Source organism: Lolium perenne, chromosome 2, assembly GCF_019359855.2.
Source record: "Lolium perenne isolate Kyuss_39 chromosome 2, Kyuss_2.0, whole genome shotgun sequence".
Taxonomy (NCBI): domain Eukaryota; kingdom Viridiplantae; phylum Streptophyta; class Magnoliopsida; order Poales; family Poaceae; genus Lolium; species Lolium perenne.
Window position 1 is genome coordinate 101,608,065 of NC_067245.2, and position 16,561 is coordinate 101,624,625.

The 16,561-nt window shown below is 41.4% G+C and overlaps 7 non-coding genes and 2 pseudogenes across 7 annotated transcripts; all 9 read left to right on the forward strand.

The window, feature by feature from the left end:
* Nucleotides 1-52: 52 nt before the first annotated feature.
* Nucleotides 53-169, forward strand: LOC139836717 (5S ribosomal RNA). The gene has a single exon (XR_011753429.1). It is a non-coding gene; the product is annotated as a 5S ribosomal RNA (ribosomal RNA).
* Nucleotides 170-357: 188 nt separating this feature from the next.
* Nucleotides 358-476, forward strand: LOC139836212 (5S ribosomal RNA). The gene has a single exon (XR_011752910.1). It is a non-coding gene; the product is annotated as a 5S ribosomal RNA (ribosomal RNA).
* Nucleotides 477-664: 188 nt separating this feature from the next.
* Nucleotides 665-783, forward strand: LOC139837005 (5S ribosomal RNA). Its single transcript, XR_011753694.1, has one exon. It is a non-coding gene; the product is annotated as a 5S ribosomal RNA (ribosomal RNA).
* A 190-nt stretch (nt 784-973) lies between these two features.
* On the forward strand, nt 974-1,092 carry LOC139837433 (5S ribosomal RNA). The gene has a single exon (XR_011753926.1). It is a non-coding gene; the product is annotated as a 5S ribosomal RNA (ribosomal RNA).
* A 188-nt stretch (nt 1,093-1,280) lies between these two features.
* LOC139837010 (5S ribosomal RNA) lies at nt 1,281-1,399 on the forward strand. Its single transcript, XR_011753695.1, has one exon. It is a non-coding gene; the product is annotated as a 5S ribosomal RNA (ribosomal RNA).
* Nucleotides 1,400-1,587: 188 nt separating this feature from the next.
* On the forward strand, nt 1,588-1,704 carry LOC139837211 (5S ribosomal RNA; annotated as a pseudogene).
* An 8,816-nt stretch (nt 1,705-10,520) lies between these two features.
* Nucleotides 10,521-10,639, forward strand: LOC139837016 (5S ribosomal RNA). Its single transcript, XR_011753696.1, has one exon. It is a non-coding gene; the product is annotated as a 5S ribosomal RNA (ribosomal RNA).
* A 188-nt stretch (nt 10,640-10,827) lies between these two features.
* Nucleotides 10,828-10,946, forward strand: LOC139837025 (5S ribosomal RNA). Its single transcript, XR_011753697.1, has one exon. It is a non-coding gene; the product is annotated as a 5S ribosomal RNA (ribosomal RNA).
* Nucleotides 10,947-11,134: 188 nt separating this feature from the next.
* Nucleotides 11,135-11,250, forward strand: LOC139837167 (5S ribosomal RNA; annotated as a pseudogene).
* The last annotated feature ends 5,311 nt before the right edge of the window (nt 11,251-16,561 follow it).

Below are 16,561 nucleotides of genomic sequence, written 5' to 3' on the forward strand. Positions count from 1 at the left end.
CGACAAAGAGCGGGAGTAGCAAGCATAAGGCAAAATGAGTGCAAAACATCTCGGATGCGATCATACCGGACTAAAGCACCGGATCCCATCAGAACTCCGAAGTTAAGAGTGCTTGGGCGAGAGTAGTACTAGGATGGGTGACCTCTGGGAAGTCCTCGTGTTGCATCCCTCCTTTTTGCGTCACGCGGCGACATTCATGGTGAAGTTAGGACGATATTTTTTTGCGGGCACTCGTGCTCGGCTATTGGTGATGGGAAACGGTGGTGCGGATGAAAAAGAGGATGGACATGGTACAAAAAAGAGGCGGACAATGTGCGGGAGGAGCAAGCATAAGGGAAAATGAGTGCATAACATGTCGGATGCGATCATACCAGCACTAAAGCACCGGATCCCATCAGAACTCCGAAGTTAAGAGTGCTTGGGCGAGAGTAGTACTAGGATGGGTGACCTCCTGGGAAGTCCTCGTGTTGCATCCCTCCTTTTTTGCGTCACGCGGCGACATTCATGGTGAAGTTAGGACGATATTTTTTTGCGGGCACTCGTGCTCGACTATTGGTGATGGGAAACGGTGGTGCGGATGAAAAAGAGGATGGACATGGTACAAAATAGAGCAGACAAAGAGCGGGAGGAGCAAGCATAAGGGAAAATGAGTGCATAACATGTCGGATGCGATCATACCAGCACTAAAGCACCGGATCCCATCAGAACTCCGAAGTTAAGCGTGCTTGGGCGAGAGTAGTACTAGGATGGGTGACCTCCTGGGAAGTCCTCGTGTTGCATCCCTCCTTTTTTGCGTCACGCGGAGACATTCATGGTGAAGTTAGGACGATATTTTTTTGCGGGCACTCGTGCTCGGCTATTGGTGATGGGAAACGGTGGTGCGGATGAAAAAGAGGATGGACATGGTACAAAAAAAAAAGCAGACAAAGAGCGGGAGGAGCAAGCATAAGGGAAAATGAGTGCATAACATGTCGGATGCGATCATACCAGCACTAAAGCACCGGATCCCATCAGAACTCCGAAGTTAATCGTGCTTGGGCGAGATTAGTACTAGGATGGGTGACCTCCTGGGAAGTCCTCGTGTTGCATCCCTCCTTTTTTGGGTCACGCGGCGACATTCATGGTGAATTTAGGACGATATTTTTTTGCGGGCACTCGTGCTCGGCTATTGGTGATGGGAAACAGTGGTGCGGATGAAAAAGAGGATGGACATGGTACAAAATAGAGCAGACAAAGAGCGGGAGGAGCAAGCATAAGGGAAAATGAGTGCATAACATGTCGGATGCGATCATACCAGCACTAAAGCACCGGATCCCATCAGAACTCCGAAGTTAAGCGTGCTTGGGCGAGAGTAGTACTAGGATGGGTGACCTCCTGGGAAGTCCTCGTGTTGCATCCCTCCTTTTTTGCGTCACGCGGCGACATTCATGGTGAAGTTAGGACGATATTTTTTTGCGGGCACTCGTGCTCGCCTATTGGTGATGGGAAACGGTGGTGCGGATGAAAAAGAGGATGGACATGGTACAAAATAGAGCAGACAAAGAGCGGGAGGAGCAAGCATAAGGGAAAATGAGTGCATAACATGTCGGATGCGATCATACCAGCACTAAAGCACCGGATCCCATCAGAACTCCGAAGTTAAGCGTGCTTGGGCGAGAGTAGTACTAGGATGGGTGTGAAGGAGATATGCCCTAGAGGCAATAATAAAGTGGTTATTATTTATATCTTTATGTTTATGATAAATGTTTATATATCATGCTAGAATTGTATTAACCGAAACATTAGTACATGTGTGATATGTAGACAAACAAGAAGTCCCTAGTATGCCTCTTAAACTAGCTTGTTGATTAATGGATGATTAGTTTCATAATCATGAACATTGGATGTTATTAATAACAAGGTTATGTCATTGTGTGAATGATGTAATGGACACACCCAATTAAGCGTAGCATAAGATCTCGTCATTAAGTTATTTGCTATAAGCTTTCGATACATAGTTACCTAGTCCTTATGACCATGAGATCATGTAAATCACTTATACCGGAAAGGTACTTTGATTACACCAAACACCACTGCGTAAATGGGTGGCTATAAAGGTGGGATTAAGTATCCGGAAAGTATGAGTTGAGGCATATGGATCAACAGTGGGATTTGTCCATCCCGATGACGGATAGATATACTCTGGGCCCTCTCGGTGGAATGTCGTCTAATGTCTTGCAAGCATATGAATGAGTTCATAAGAGACCACATACCACGGTACGAGTAAAGAGTACTTGTCAGGAGACGAGGTTGAACAAGGTATAGAGTGATACCGAAGATCAAACCTCGGACAAGTAAAATATCGCGTGACAAAGGGAATTGGTATTGTATGTGAATGGTTCATTCGATCACTAAAGTCATCGTTGAATATGTGGGAGCCATTATGGATCTCCGTATCCCGCTATTGGTTATTGGTCGGAGTAAGTACTCAACCATGTCCGCATAGTTCACGAACCGTAGGGTGACACACTTAAAGTTGGATGTTGAAATGGTAGAACTTGAATATGGAATGGAGTTCGAATATTTGTTCGGAGTCCCGGATGAGATCCCGGACATCACGAGGAGTTCCGGAATGGTCCGGAGAATAAGATTCATATATAGGAAGTCATATTCCAAGTTTGGAAATGATCCGGTGCATTTATGGCAGGTTCTAGAAGGTTCTAGAAAAGTCCGGAAGAATGACACTTTGGAAAGTGGAGTCCCGAAGAGACTCCACTTGCATGACCAGCCAACCCTAAAGGGGAGGAGTCCAAGGTGGACTCCCCTAGGGTGGCCGGCCAGCCCACCTCAAGGAAAGGTGGGAGTCCCACCTTGGGTAGGACTCCCTCCTTGAGTAGGTTTCCCACATATGGGAGGTTTTAGTGTTGGGGTCTTATTCGAAGACTTGGACTAGAACTCTTGGGGCTTCCACCTATATAATGAGGGGCATAGAGAGGGGGCTGACCACTTCAAGCCTCTGCCTTGGCCGCACCCCTTAGAGGGCCGGCGCCCAAACCCCCTCTCTCCCCAAACCCTAGCGGTCTCTCTCCTCCACCATATCCCGCACGCTTAAGCGAAGCTCCGCCGGATTTCTCCACCACCACCGACACCACGCCGTCGTGCTGTCGGATTCAAGAGGAGCTACTACTTCCGCTGCCCGCTGGAACGGGGAGGTGGACGTCGTCTTCATCAACAACCGAACGTGTGACCGAGTACGGAGGTGCTGCCCGTTCGTGGCGCCGGAACCGATCGTGATCAAGATCTTCTACGCGCTTTTGCAAGCGGCAAGTGATCGTCTACCGCAGCAACAAGAGCCTCCTCTTGTAGGCTTTGGAATCTCTTCAAGGGTGAGACTCGATACCCCCTCGTTGCTACCGTCTTCTAGATTGCATCTTGGCTTGGATTGCGTGTTCGCGGTAGGAAAATTTTTGTTTTCTATGCAACGTTATCCTACAGTGGTATCAGAGCCGTGTCTATGCATAGATGGTTGCACGAGTAGAACACAATGGTTTTGTGGGCGTTGATGCTCTTGTTATCTTTAGTTTGAGTACTTTGCATCTTTGCGGTATAGTGGGATGAAGCGGCTCGGACTAACTTTACATGACCGCGTTCATGAGACTTGTTCCTCGTTCAACATGCAACTTGTATTGCATAAGAGGCTTTGCGGGTGTCTGTCTCTCCTACTATAGTGAAGATTCAATTTACTCTTCTATTGACAACACTAGTATCACCGTTGTGGTTCATGTTCGTAGGTAGATTAGATCTTACTCGAAAACCCTAAACCACGTAAAATATGCAAACCAAATTAGAGACGTCTAACTTGTTTTTGCAGGGTTTGGTGATGTGATATGGCCATAATGTGATGATGAATATGTATGAGATGATCATTATTGTATTGTGGCAACGCAGTGAGCCTTATGGTTGTCTTTAAATTTCATGTTGAGTAGTATTTCAAAGTAGTTGTAATAGTTGCTACATGAGGTGAACAACCATGAAGACGGCGCCATGAACCTTGACGCTACGCCGACGATGATGGAGATCATGCCCGAAGATGATGGAGATCATGTCCGTGCTTTGGAGATGAAGATCAAAGGCGCAAAGACAAAAAGGGCCATATCATATCACATATGAACTGCATGTGATGTTAATCCTTTTATGCATCTTATTTTGCTTAGATCGCGACGGTAGCATTATAAGATGATCCCTCACATTAATATCAAGATAATAAAGTGTTCTCCCCTCGTATGCACCGTTGTAACAATCGTCGTTTGAAGCATCTCGTGATGATCGGATGTGATAGATTCAACGTTCACATACAACGGGTGTAAGCCATGTTGCACACGCGGAATACTTGGGTTTGCTTGGCCAGGCCTAGCATGTACAGACATGGCCTCGGGACAACGGAAACCGAAAGGTTGAACACGAGTCATATGGATGATATGATCAACATGTTGATGTTCACCATTGAAGCTACATCATCTCACGTGATGATCGGTTTTGGTGTAGTGGATTTGGATCGTGTACCACTTAACAACTATGAGGGATGTTGTATTAAGTGGGAGTTCATTAGTAATTAGATTAAAACATGAACTAATTATCATAAACATAGTCTGAGTAGTATTTTGAATTAATTTTTGTAGTATTGGCATCCGTTTACTACTATGCGCTAGTCTTGTAATTGAGATAGAAATACTGTTAAAATCTGATAAGAAACTTTACGGATTGGTACCGTATTGTTAAAGAATCAAGAATTGATTAAGTCCTATTGCAAACTTTTAGTAAACCTCATTTTGTTGATTCAATAAGCTATGGTTTCAAATAGTACCTAAAGTTATCTTGTCTCCGTCAAACTTGAAGTTCAAATTTGTTTGAAAAGTAAGGAGCTGAAAATTTAGTTTTCAGAAATAATCAAGGTATGAGATATATGAGATATCTAAGACCTTATTGCAAGATGATATAATATTATATGGTGAGACTACATAAACTCATAAGTTTTATGGGAATGTATGAAGGTTGAAGACGCCAGGCGTCACAATCCTCCAACTATTGGGGCACTAATGATATTCGTATATCCATGAAGTTATCATCCTTAGTATGCACCGTTGCTAAGACTCGTCGTATCGAAGCATCACGTGATGATCGGGTGTGATAGATTCTACGTGTGCATACAACGGGTGCAAGCCAGATTTGCACATGCGAATACCAAGGTTAAAACTTTATGAGCCTAGCATGTACAGACATGGTCTCAGAAAGTCATCATGATACAATGGATAAAATTATGAGTGAAATTGTTCATCATATTACAAGGTTACTAATAGTGAAATCCGGAACACTTATCATATGATGATCAACTTCAAAATAAGAACCTCAAGGTTATTGGTATTTGACCAACAAACCTAGAAGTTAATGATGTTGAAGTATTTTCTGAATAATGAGGAAAGCTAAAAGAGAAACTGCAAAAGATATTTTGGCAAAAAGAAAAGAAAAGACTAGAAAGTCTAGCTCAGGTGTATATAAATAATATACATGTTATGGTTGTATTCCTAGTTAAGTCACACTATGAAATTCTTGGGTATTAGTACCATATTAGTTGGTATGAAGTGTCATACAAAACAACGCAATACAAGAATACAATGGCCTAAGTGACTGACAAGGAATATGATAGGAATGCACGTCTGAAACAAAATAAAGTGTTATTGTGTTCGTCGTTGGCATTCTATCTAGCCCTTAGAATTTATAATAAAGAACTTAATAATTGTTATTTTGCTCTGGTCAAAAGAAAAACAATGAGTTGTTCAAATTATGACATTACTCCATGTACGATGGATAAGTTATTATAAATCTTAATGGTGAAACACACATACATAAAACTGACGCTAAAATGCCATAAGGCAAATGATTTGAATTCCACTTATTTGTGGAACCGCCATTTGGGTCATGTTAGAAAGAAACGCATGAAGGAACTCCATGCAAATGGATTTTTGGAGTCACTTGATTTTTGAATCATTTGACGCTTGCAAATCTTTTCTAAAGAGAATGATTAAAATACCGTTCATAGGCCAAAAGTTGAACGGGCAACTAACTTAGTGGAAAATACATGATGATGTATGTGGTTCACTGGGCATAGTTGTGTGCGGGAGATTCTTCTACTTCATGAAAACTTTCAACAATGAATTGAGTATATATATGTGGATATATTCAATAAGGAAGAAGTTTGAAACATTTGAATGGATTCAAATAAATTTCAGCATGAAGTAGAAATCATCGTAATAGAAAAGTCAAATATCTATGATTGGATCATGGCAGAAATATTTGAATTACGAGTTTTAGCGAACATCTAAGAGAGTTATGAAATTGTTCTACAACTCACATTTCTTGGAGTATCATAATGATGATATAGTATCCGAGATATGTATCCAAACCTTGTTGGATTAATGATGAGATAAAATATTATGACGCCATTATATTTTTGTGGATTATGCTTTAGTGACTACCGCTTTTACACTGCATAGAGCATCATCATGATCCGTTGAAATGACACCATACGAGTTATGGCATAGGTATAAACCTTAATAGTCCTTTCTTTAAATTTTGGTCTAAGAGTTTTCAACCAAAATCGGATGAATGTCTTTGTTGGTTATCCCAGAGTTTTAATTGGGAATTCTTCCCATGAGACAAAGACAAAAGTGTTTGTCAATATTTCTAATTTCCGAGAAATTGTTTCTAGTGAAGTTATTGAGTGGGAGGACAATATAATTAGATAAGGTTTATGAATCTGAGTATAATGATCAGAGTAGCGCAGCATCGGAATTGGTTTCGGAAGCGGCCACAACGATCATAGCTCCCATGACTACAAAGTGTTTTAGCCATGGAGATCGAAGTACATATTGAACCTTGTAGGTATGGTTTACTTTGTGATCAAATAAGTGATTTGTGAACAAAGGATTGATTTTGAACAATGATAAACCAACTACAAACAAAGAAGTTATGATGGGCCCTGACTCCGTTAAAATGGCTATTCGCCATGAAATCCAAGATAGATGAATACTTTTTGAAAGTAAAAGGATCTATAAAATTGATGGACTTGGATGAAATATCCTTGAAGAAGTTCAACTTGTCGAAAAGTTGTTTACGACAAAGTTCAAAGAGTTGACTACGACAAGATTAGATCTTCCGTAGCAATGCTTAAAGTCTATATGGATTATTCTAGTAATCACTACATATTTCCTTTATGAAATATGTTAGTAGGATGGCAAAATACATTACTTATCAGAAGTATGTATTAAAGGTGTATACAAGATACAACCAAGAGTTTTGCTGGTCTGTGGAATACTAGATAGGTATACAAACTTCAATTGGATGAAGTAAGTATCACGGAGTTGGAATCTTCACCAGATGAAATAGTCAAAGAGTTTTTGATTTCATCAGAAACGATGAAGAGGCTTGCATTTGCAAGAAATTAAGTGGGAGCGCTGAGACATATTTATAATACTTTATGTAGATGACATATAATTGGTTATAAATGATGTAATTATATACTTGATTAAAAAGGTTTCATTGAGAAATTAACTTCAATGAAAGGATATGGACTGAAACAAATTTTGTGTCAAGATCTATGAAGATAGATTGAAACACATAATAAGTTTAAGTCAAAGTACATAGAATGGATATTGAAGTAGTTCAATATAGAAATATTAAGAAAATGTTCTTATCATGTGAAGTTTTAACAAGATTTGAGTGTATCTGACACTCGATGAGTAAAAACACATGAGTGATTTTAGATCATGAATAATATGTACATAATCAGATATCTTGTGCTCTAAAATGTTATGAGCATATACCGGAATGATTCATAAGATGATCATGGGACGACAGTAAGAATATCCTTGAGTACTTTAGAAGAACTAAGGATATATATATATATTTTTGTATGAAGTAATGACAAACAAATCGCTGTAAGGTGTTACACCGATATTGGTTTTGTCACATATGAAAATAAAATTTCAAATCTCAAATTAGACTAAGTATTGTTTTAAAAGGTAGCACAATGAGCTAGAAGTTGTCTATGCTAGATTTAGAAGAGTTCTAAATATCGTGACGGATTCTACAAAAGAAGGCAGAGTATGTCATTGTTTTGACAATGACAAAGGATGTTAAGTCAAGAGGTTCTTTGAGAGCTTGGTGTAGTTCCGACAGAGTCAGAACTTTGAAGCTATATTGTGTGTGACAATATTAGTGACATATTTCAGACCGCGGAATTAAGGTTCCGCCAGAAGACCAAACATATTTAATGCCGACTCATTTGGAAATGAGTGATGCGTTAAGACGCAAATGAATTAAAAAATACATACGTTTCTGAGCATGTCAGATCCGTTGACTAAAACCTCTCCCATGAGCAATACATGATAAAGCACCATAAGGCCAAGGTGTTATATCTTTACAAATGTAAACTAGATTATTGACTCTAGTGCAAGTGGGAGACTGAAGGAGATATGCCCTAGAGGCAATAATAAAGTGGTTATTATTTATATCTTTATGTTTATGATAAATGTTTATATATCATGCTAGAATTGTATTAACCGAAACATTAGTACATGTGTGATATGTAGACAAACAAGAAGTCCCTAGTATGCCTCTTAAACTAGCTTGTTGATTAATGGATGATTAGTTTCATAATCATGAACATTGGATGTTATTAATAACAAGGTTATGTCATTGTGTGAATGATGTAATGGACACACCCAATTAAGCGTAGCATAAGATCTCGTCATTAAGTTATTTGCTATAAGCTTTCGATACATAGTTACCTAGTCCTTATGACCATGAGATCATGTAAATCACTTATACCGGAAAGGTACTTTGATTACACCAAACACCACTGCGTAAATGGGTGGCTATAAAGGTGGGATTAAGTATCCGGAAAGTATGAGTTGAGGCATATGGATCAACAGTGGGATTTGTCCATCCCGATGACGGATAGATATACTCTGGGCCCTCTCGGTGGAATGTCGTCTAATATCTTGCAAGCATATGAATGAGTTCATAAGAGACCACATACCACGGTACGAGTAAAGAGTACTTGTCAGGAGACGAGGTTGAACAAGGTATAGAGTGATACCGAAGATCAAACCTCGGACAAGTAAAATATCGCGTGACAAAGGGAATTGGTATTGTATGTGAATGGTTCATTCGATCACTAAAGTCATCGTTGAATATGTGGGAGCCATTATGGATCTCCAGATCCCGCTATTGGTTATTGGTCGGAGTAAGTACTCAACCATGTCCGCATAGTTCACGAACCGTAGGGTGACACACTTAAAGTTGGATGTTGAAATGGTAGAACTTGAATATGGAATGGAGTTCGAATATTTGTTCGGAGTCCCGGATGAGATCCCGGACATCACGAGGAGTTCCGGAATGGTCCGGAGAATAAGATTCATATATAGGAAGTCATATTCCAAGTTTGGAAATGATCCGGTGCATTTATGGCAGGTTCTAGAAGGTTCTAGAAAAGTCCGGAAGAATGGCACTTTGGAAAGTGGAGTCCCGAAGAGACTCCACTTGCATGACCAGCCAACCCTAAAGGGGAGGAGTCCAAGGTGGACTCCCCTAGGGTGGCCGGCCAGCCCACCTCAAGGAAAGGTGGGAGTCCCACCTTGGGTAGGACTCCCTCCTTGAGTAGGTTTCCCACATATGGGAGGTTTTAGTGTTGGGGTCTTATTCGAAGACTTGGACTAGAACTCTTGGGGCTTCCACCTATATAATGAGGGGCATAGAGAGGGGGCTGACCACTTCAAGCCTCTGCCTTGGCCGCACCCCTTAGAGGGCCGGCGCCCAAACCCCCTCTCTCCCCAAACCCTAGCGGTCTCTCTCCTCCACCATATCCCGCACGCTTAAGCGAAGCTCCGCCGGATTTCTCCACCACCACCGACACCACGCCGTCGTGCTGTCGGATTCAAGAGGAGCTACTACTTCCGCTGCCCGCTGGAACGGGGAGGTGGACGTCGTCTTCATCAACAACCGAACGTGTGACCGAGTACGGAGGTGCTGCCCGTTCGTGGCGCCGGAACCGATCGTGATCAAGATCTTCTACGCGCTTTTGCAAGCGGCAAGTGATCGTCTACCGCAGCAACAAGAGCCTCCTCTTGTAGGCTTTGGAATCTCTTCAAGGGTGAGACTCGATACCCCCTCGTTGCTACCGTCTTCTAGATTGCATCTTGGCTTGGATTGCGTGTTCGCGGTAGGAAAATTTTTGTTTTCTATGCAACGTTATCCTACAGGGTGACCTCCTGGGAAGTCCTCGTGTTGCATCCCTCCTTTTTTGCGTCACGCGGCGACATTCATGGTGAAGTTAGGACGATATTTTTTTGCGGGCACTCGTGCTCGGCTATTGGTGATGGGAAACGGTGGTGCGGATGAAAAAGAGGATGGACATGGTACAAAATAGAGCAGACAAAGAGCGGGAGGAGCAAGCATAAGGGAAAATGAGTGCATAACATGTCGGATGCGATCATACCAGCACTAAAGCACCGGATCCCATCAGAACTCCGAAGTTAAGCGTGCTTGGGCGAGAGTAGTACTAGGATGGGTGACCTCCTGGGAAGTCCTCGTGTTGCATCCCTCCTTTTTTGCGTCACGCGGCGACATTCATGGTGAAGTTAGGACGATATTTTTTTGCGGGCACTCGTGCTCGGCTATTGGTGATGGGAAACGGTGGTGCGGATGAAAAAGAGGATGGACATGGTACAAAATAGAGCAGACAAAGAGCGGGAGGAGCAAGCATAAGGGAAAATGAGTGCATAACATGTCGGATGCGATCATACCAGCACTAAAGCACCGGATCCCATCAGAACTCCGAAGTTAAGCGTGCTTGGGCGAGAGTAGTACTAGGATGGGTGACCTCCTGGGAAGTCCTCGTGTTGCATCCCTCCTTTTTTGCGTCACGCGGCGACATTCATGGTGAAGTTAGGACGATATTTTTTTGCGGGCACTCGTGCTCGACTATTGGTGATGGGAAACGGTGGTGCGGATGAAAAAGAGGATGGACATGGTACAAAATAGAGCAGACAAAGAGCGGGAGGAGCAAGCATAAGGGAAACTGAGTGCATAACATGTCGGATGCGATCATACCAGCACTAAAGCACCGGATCCCATCAGAACTCCGAAGTTAAGCGTGCTTGGGCGAGAGTAGTACTAGGATGGGTGACTGATGGCGTGTATTTCACACGTTCGTTGGGCAACCCCAAGAGGAAGGTATGATGCGCACAGCAGCAAGTTTTCCCTCAGAAAGAAACCAAGGTTTATCGAACCAGGAGGAGCCAAGAAGCACGTTGAAGGTTGATGGCGGCGGGATGTAGTGCGGCGCAACACCAGGGATTCCGGCGCCAACGTGGAACCTGCACAACACAACCAAAGTACTTTGCCCCAACGAAACAGTGAGGTTGTCAATCTCACCGGCTTGCTGTAACAAAGGATTAACTGTATTGTGTGGAAGATGATTGTTTGCAGAAAACAGTAAAACAAGTATTGCGATGGGATTGTATTTCAGTAAAGAGAATTGGACCGGGGTCCACAGTTCACTAGAGGTGTCTCTCCCATAAGACGAACAGCATGTTGGGTGAACAAATTACAGTTGGGCAATTAACAAATAAAGAGAGCATGACAATGCACATACATATCATGATGAGTATAGTGAGATTTAATTGGGCATTACGACAAAGTACATAGACCGCCATCCAACTGCATCTATGCCTAAAAAGTCCACCTTCAGGTTATCATCCGAACCCCTTCCAGTATTAAGTTGCAAAGCAACAGACAATTGCATTAAGTATGGTGCGTAATGTAATCAACAACTACATCCTTAGACATAGCATCAATGTTTTATCCCTAGTGGCAACAGCACAACACAACCTTAGAACTTTACATCCTTTGTCCCGGTGTCAATGCGAGGCATGAACCCACTATCGAGCATAAGTACTCCCTCTTGGAGTTACAAGCATCTACTTGGCCAGAGCATCTACTAGTAACGGAGAGCATGCAAGATCATAAACAACACATAAGCATAACTTTGATAATCAACATAACAAGTATTCTCTATTCATCGGATCCCAACAAACGCAACATATATAATTACAGATAGATGATCTTGATCATGTTAGGCAGCTCACAAGATCCGACAATGATAGCACAATGGGGAGAAGACAACCATCTAGCTACTGCTATGGACCCATAGTCCAGGGGTAGACTACTCACACATCACACCGGAGGCGACCATGGCGGCGTAGAGTCCTCCGGGGAGATGATTCCCCTCTCCGGCGTGGTGCCGGAGGCGATCTCTGGATCCCCGAGATGGGATCGGTGTTGGCGGCGTCTCTGGAAGGTTTTCCGTATCGTGGTTCTCGATGCGGGGTTTCGTCACGGAGGCTATTTGTAGGCGGAAGGGCAGGTCAAGAGGCGGCACGGGGGGCCCACACCATAGGCCGGCGCGGCCAGGGGTGGGGCCGCGCCGCCCTAGGGTTTGGCCACCCCGTGGCCCCTCTTCGTCTCTCCTTCGGACTTCTGGAAGCTTCGTGGAAAAATTGGCCCCTGGGCTTTGATTTCGTCCAATTCTGAGAATATTTCCTTACTAGGATTTTACGAAACCAAAAACAATGAAAACAAGAATCGGCACTTAGGCATCTTGTTAATAGGTTAGTTCCGAGAAAATGCACGAATATGACATAAAGTGTGCATAAAACATGTAGATAACATCAATAATGTGGCATGGAACATAAGAAATTATCGATACGTCGGAGACGTATCAGCATCCCCAAGCTTAGTTCTGCTCGTCCCGAGCAGGTAAAACGATAACACGAGATAATTTACGGAGTGACATGCCATCATAATCTTGATCATACTATTTGTAAAGCATATGTAGTGAATGCAGCGATCAAAACAATGTATATGACATGAGTAAACAAGTGAATCATAAAGCAAAGACTTTTCATGAATAGCACTTCAAGACAAGCATCAATTAGTCTTGCATAAGAGTTAACTCATAAAGCAATAATTCAAAGTAAAGGCATTGAAGCAACACAAAAGAAGATTAAGTTTCAGCGATTGCTTTCAACTTGTAACATGTATATCTCATGGATATTGTCAACATAGAGTAATATAATAAGTGCAATAAGCAAGTATGTAGGAATCAATGCACAGTTCACACAAGTGTTTGCTTCTTGAGGTGGAGAGAAATAGGTGAACTGACTCAACATTGAAAGTAAAAGAATGGTCCTCCATAGAGGAAAAGCATCGATTGCTATATTTGTGCTAGAGCTTTGATTTTGAAAACATGAAACAATTTTGTCAACGGTAGTAATAAAGCATATGCATCATGTAAATTATATCTTATAAGTTGCAAGCCTCATGCATAGTGTACTAATAGTGCCCGCACCTTGTCCTAATTAGCTTGGACTACCAGATCATCACAATGCATTGTTTTTACCAAGTGTCACAAAGGGGTACCTCTATGCCGCTTTGTACAAAGGTCTAAGGAGAAAGCTCGCATTGGATTTCTCGCTATTGATTATTCTTCAACTTAGACATCCATACCGGGACAACATAGACAACAGATAATGGACTCCTCTTTTATGCATAAGCATATAACAACAATTAATAATTTTCTCATTTGAGATTGAGGATATATGTCCAAAACTGAAACTTCCACCATGGATCATGGCTTTAGTTAGCGGCCCAATGTTCTTCTCTAACATATGCATGCTTAACCATAAGGTGGTAGATCTCTCTTACTTCAGACAAGACGGACATGCATAGCAACTCACATGAAATTCAACAATGAATAGTTGATGGCGTCCCCAGTGAACATGGTTATCGCACAACAAGCAACTTAATAAGAGATAAAGTGCATAATTACATATTCAATACCACAATAGTTTTTAAACTATTTGTCCCATGAGCTATATATTGCAAAGGTGAATGATGGAATTTTAAAGGTAGCACTCAAGCAATTTACTTTGGAATGGCGGAAAATACCATGTAGTAGGTAGGTATGGTGGACACAAATGGCATAGTGGTTGGCTCAAGTATTTTGGATGCATGAGAAGTATTCCCTCTCGATACAAGGTTTAGGCTAGCAAGGCTTATTTGAAACAAACACAAGGATGAACCGGTGCAGCAAAACTCACATAAAAGACATATTGAAAACATTATAAGACTCTACACCGTCTTCCTTGTTGTTCAAACTCAATACTAGAAATTATCTAGACCTTAGAGAAACCAAATATGCAAACCAAACTTTAGCATGCTCTATGTATTTCTTCATTAATGGGTGCAAAGCATATGATGCAAGAGCTTAAACATGAGCACAACAATTGCCAAGTATCACATTACCCAAGACATTTATAGCAATTACTACATGTATCATTTTCCAATTCCAACCATATAACAATTTAACGAAGGAGAAACTTCGCCATGAATACTATGAGTAGAAACCAAGGACATACTTGTCCATATGCTACAGCGGAGCGTGTCTCTCTCCCATAAAGTGAATGCTAGGATCCATTTTATTCAAACAAAACAAAAAACAAAAACAAACCGACGCTCCAAGAAAAAGCACATAAGATGTGATGGAATAAAAATATAGTTTCGGGGAGGAACCTGATAATGTTGTCGATGAAGAAGGGGATGCCTTGGGCATCCCCAAGCTTAGACGCTTGAGTCTTCTTGATATATGCAGGGGTGAACCACCGGGGCATCCCCAAGCTTAGAGCTTTCACTCTCCTTGATCATGTTGCATCATACTCCTCTCTTGATCCTTGAAAACTTCCTCCACACCAAACTCGAAACAACTCATTAGAGGGTTAGTGCACAATATAAATTGACATATTCAGAGGTGACACAATCATTCTTAACACTTCTGGACATTGCATAATGCTACTGGACATTAGTGGATCAAAGAAATTCATCCAACATAGCAAAAGAGGCAATGCGAAATAAAAGGCAGAATCTGTCAAAACAGAACAGTTCGTATTGACGAATTTTAAAATGGCACCAGACTTGCTCAGATGAAAATGCTCAAATTGAATGAAAGTTGCGTACATATCTGAGGATCATGCACGTAAATTGGCTTAATTTTCTGAGCTACCTACAGGGAGGTGGACCCAGATTCGTGACAGCAAAGAAATCTGGAACTGTGCAGTAATCCAAATCTAGTACTTACTTTTCTATCAACGGCTTAACTTGGCACAACAAAACACAAAACTAAGATAAGGAGAGGTTGCTACAGTAGTAAACAACTTCCAAGACACAAAATAAAAACAAAGTACTGTAGGTAAAAACATGGGTTGTCTCCCATAAGCGCTTTTCTTTAACGCCTTTCAGCTAGGCGCAGAAAGTGTGTATCAAGTATTATCAAGAGACGAAGTGTCAACATCATAATTTGTTCTCATAATAGAATCAAAAGGTACCTTCATTCTCTTTCTAGGGAAGTGTTCCATACCTTTCTTGAGAGGAAATTGATATTTTATATTACCTTCCTTCATATCAATGATAGCACCAACAGTTCGAAGAAAAGGTCTTCCCAATATAATGGGACAAGATGCATTGCATTCAATATCCAAGACAACAAAATCAACGGGGACAAGGTTATTGTTAACGGTAATGCGAACATTATCAACCTTACCCAAAGGTTTCTTTGTAGAATGATCAGCAAGATTAACATCCAAATAACAATTTTTCAGCGGTGGCAAGTCAAGCATATTATAAATTTTCTTAGGCATAACGAAATACTTGCACCAAGATCACATAAAGCATTACAATCAAAATCTTTAACCTTCATCTTAATGATGGGCTCCCAACCATCCTCTAGCCTTTTAGGAATAGAGGCTTCACGCTCTAGTTTCTCTTCTCTAGCTTTTATGAGAGCATTTGTAATATGATGCGTGAAAGCCAAATTTATAGCACTAGCATTAGGACTTTTAGCAAGTTTTTGCAAGAACTTTATAACTTCAGAGATGTGGCAATCATCAAAATTCAAACCATTATAATCTAAAGCAATGGGATCATCATCCCCAATGTTGGAAAAATTTCAGCAGCTTTATCACGTGCAGTTTCAAGGATTTAGCAGTTTCAGTGCGGTTTTTCGCGCTTTGCATTAGAAGTGGAAACATTGCTAACACCAATTCTTTTATTAGTATGAGTAGGAGGTGCAGCAACATGTGTAGCATTAGCATTACTAGTGGTGGTAATAGTCCAAACTTTAGCTACATTCTTCTCTTTAGCTAGTTTTTCATTTTCTTCTCTATCCCACCTAGCACGCAGTTCAGCCATTAATCTTATATTCTCATTAATTCTAACTTGAATGGCATTTGCTGTAGTAACAATTTTATTATGATGATTCTCATTAGGCAAAACTTTTGATTTCAAAAGATCAAGATCGGACAAGACTATCGACTTTAGAAGCAAGTATATCAATTTTCCCAAGCTTTTCTTCAACAGATTTGTTAAAAGCAGTTTGTGTAGTAATAAATTCTTTAAGCATGGCTTCAAG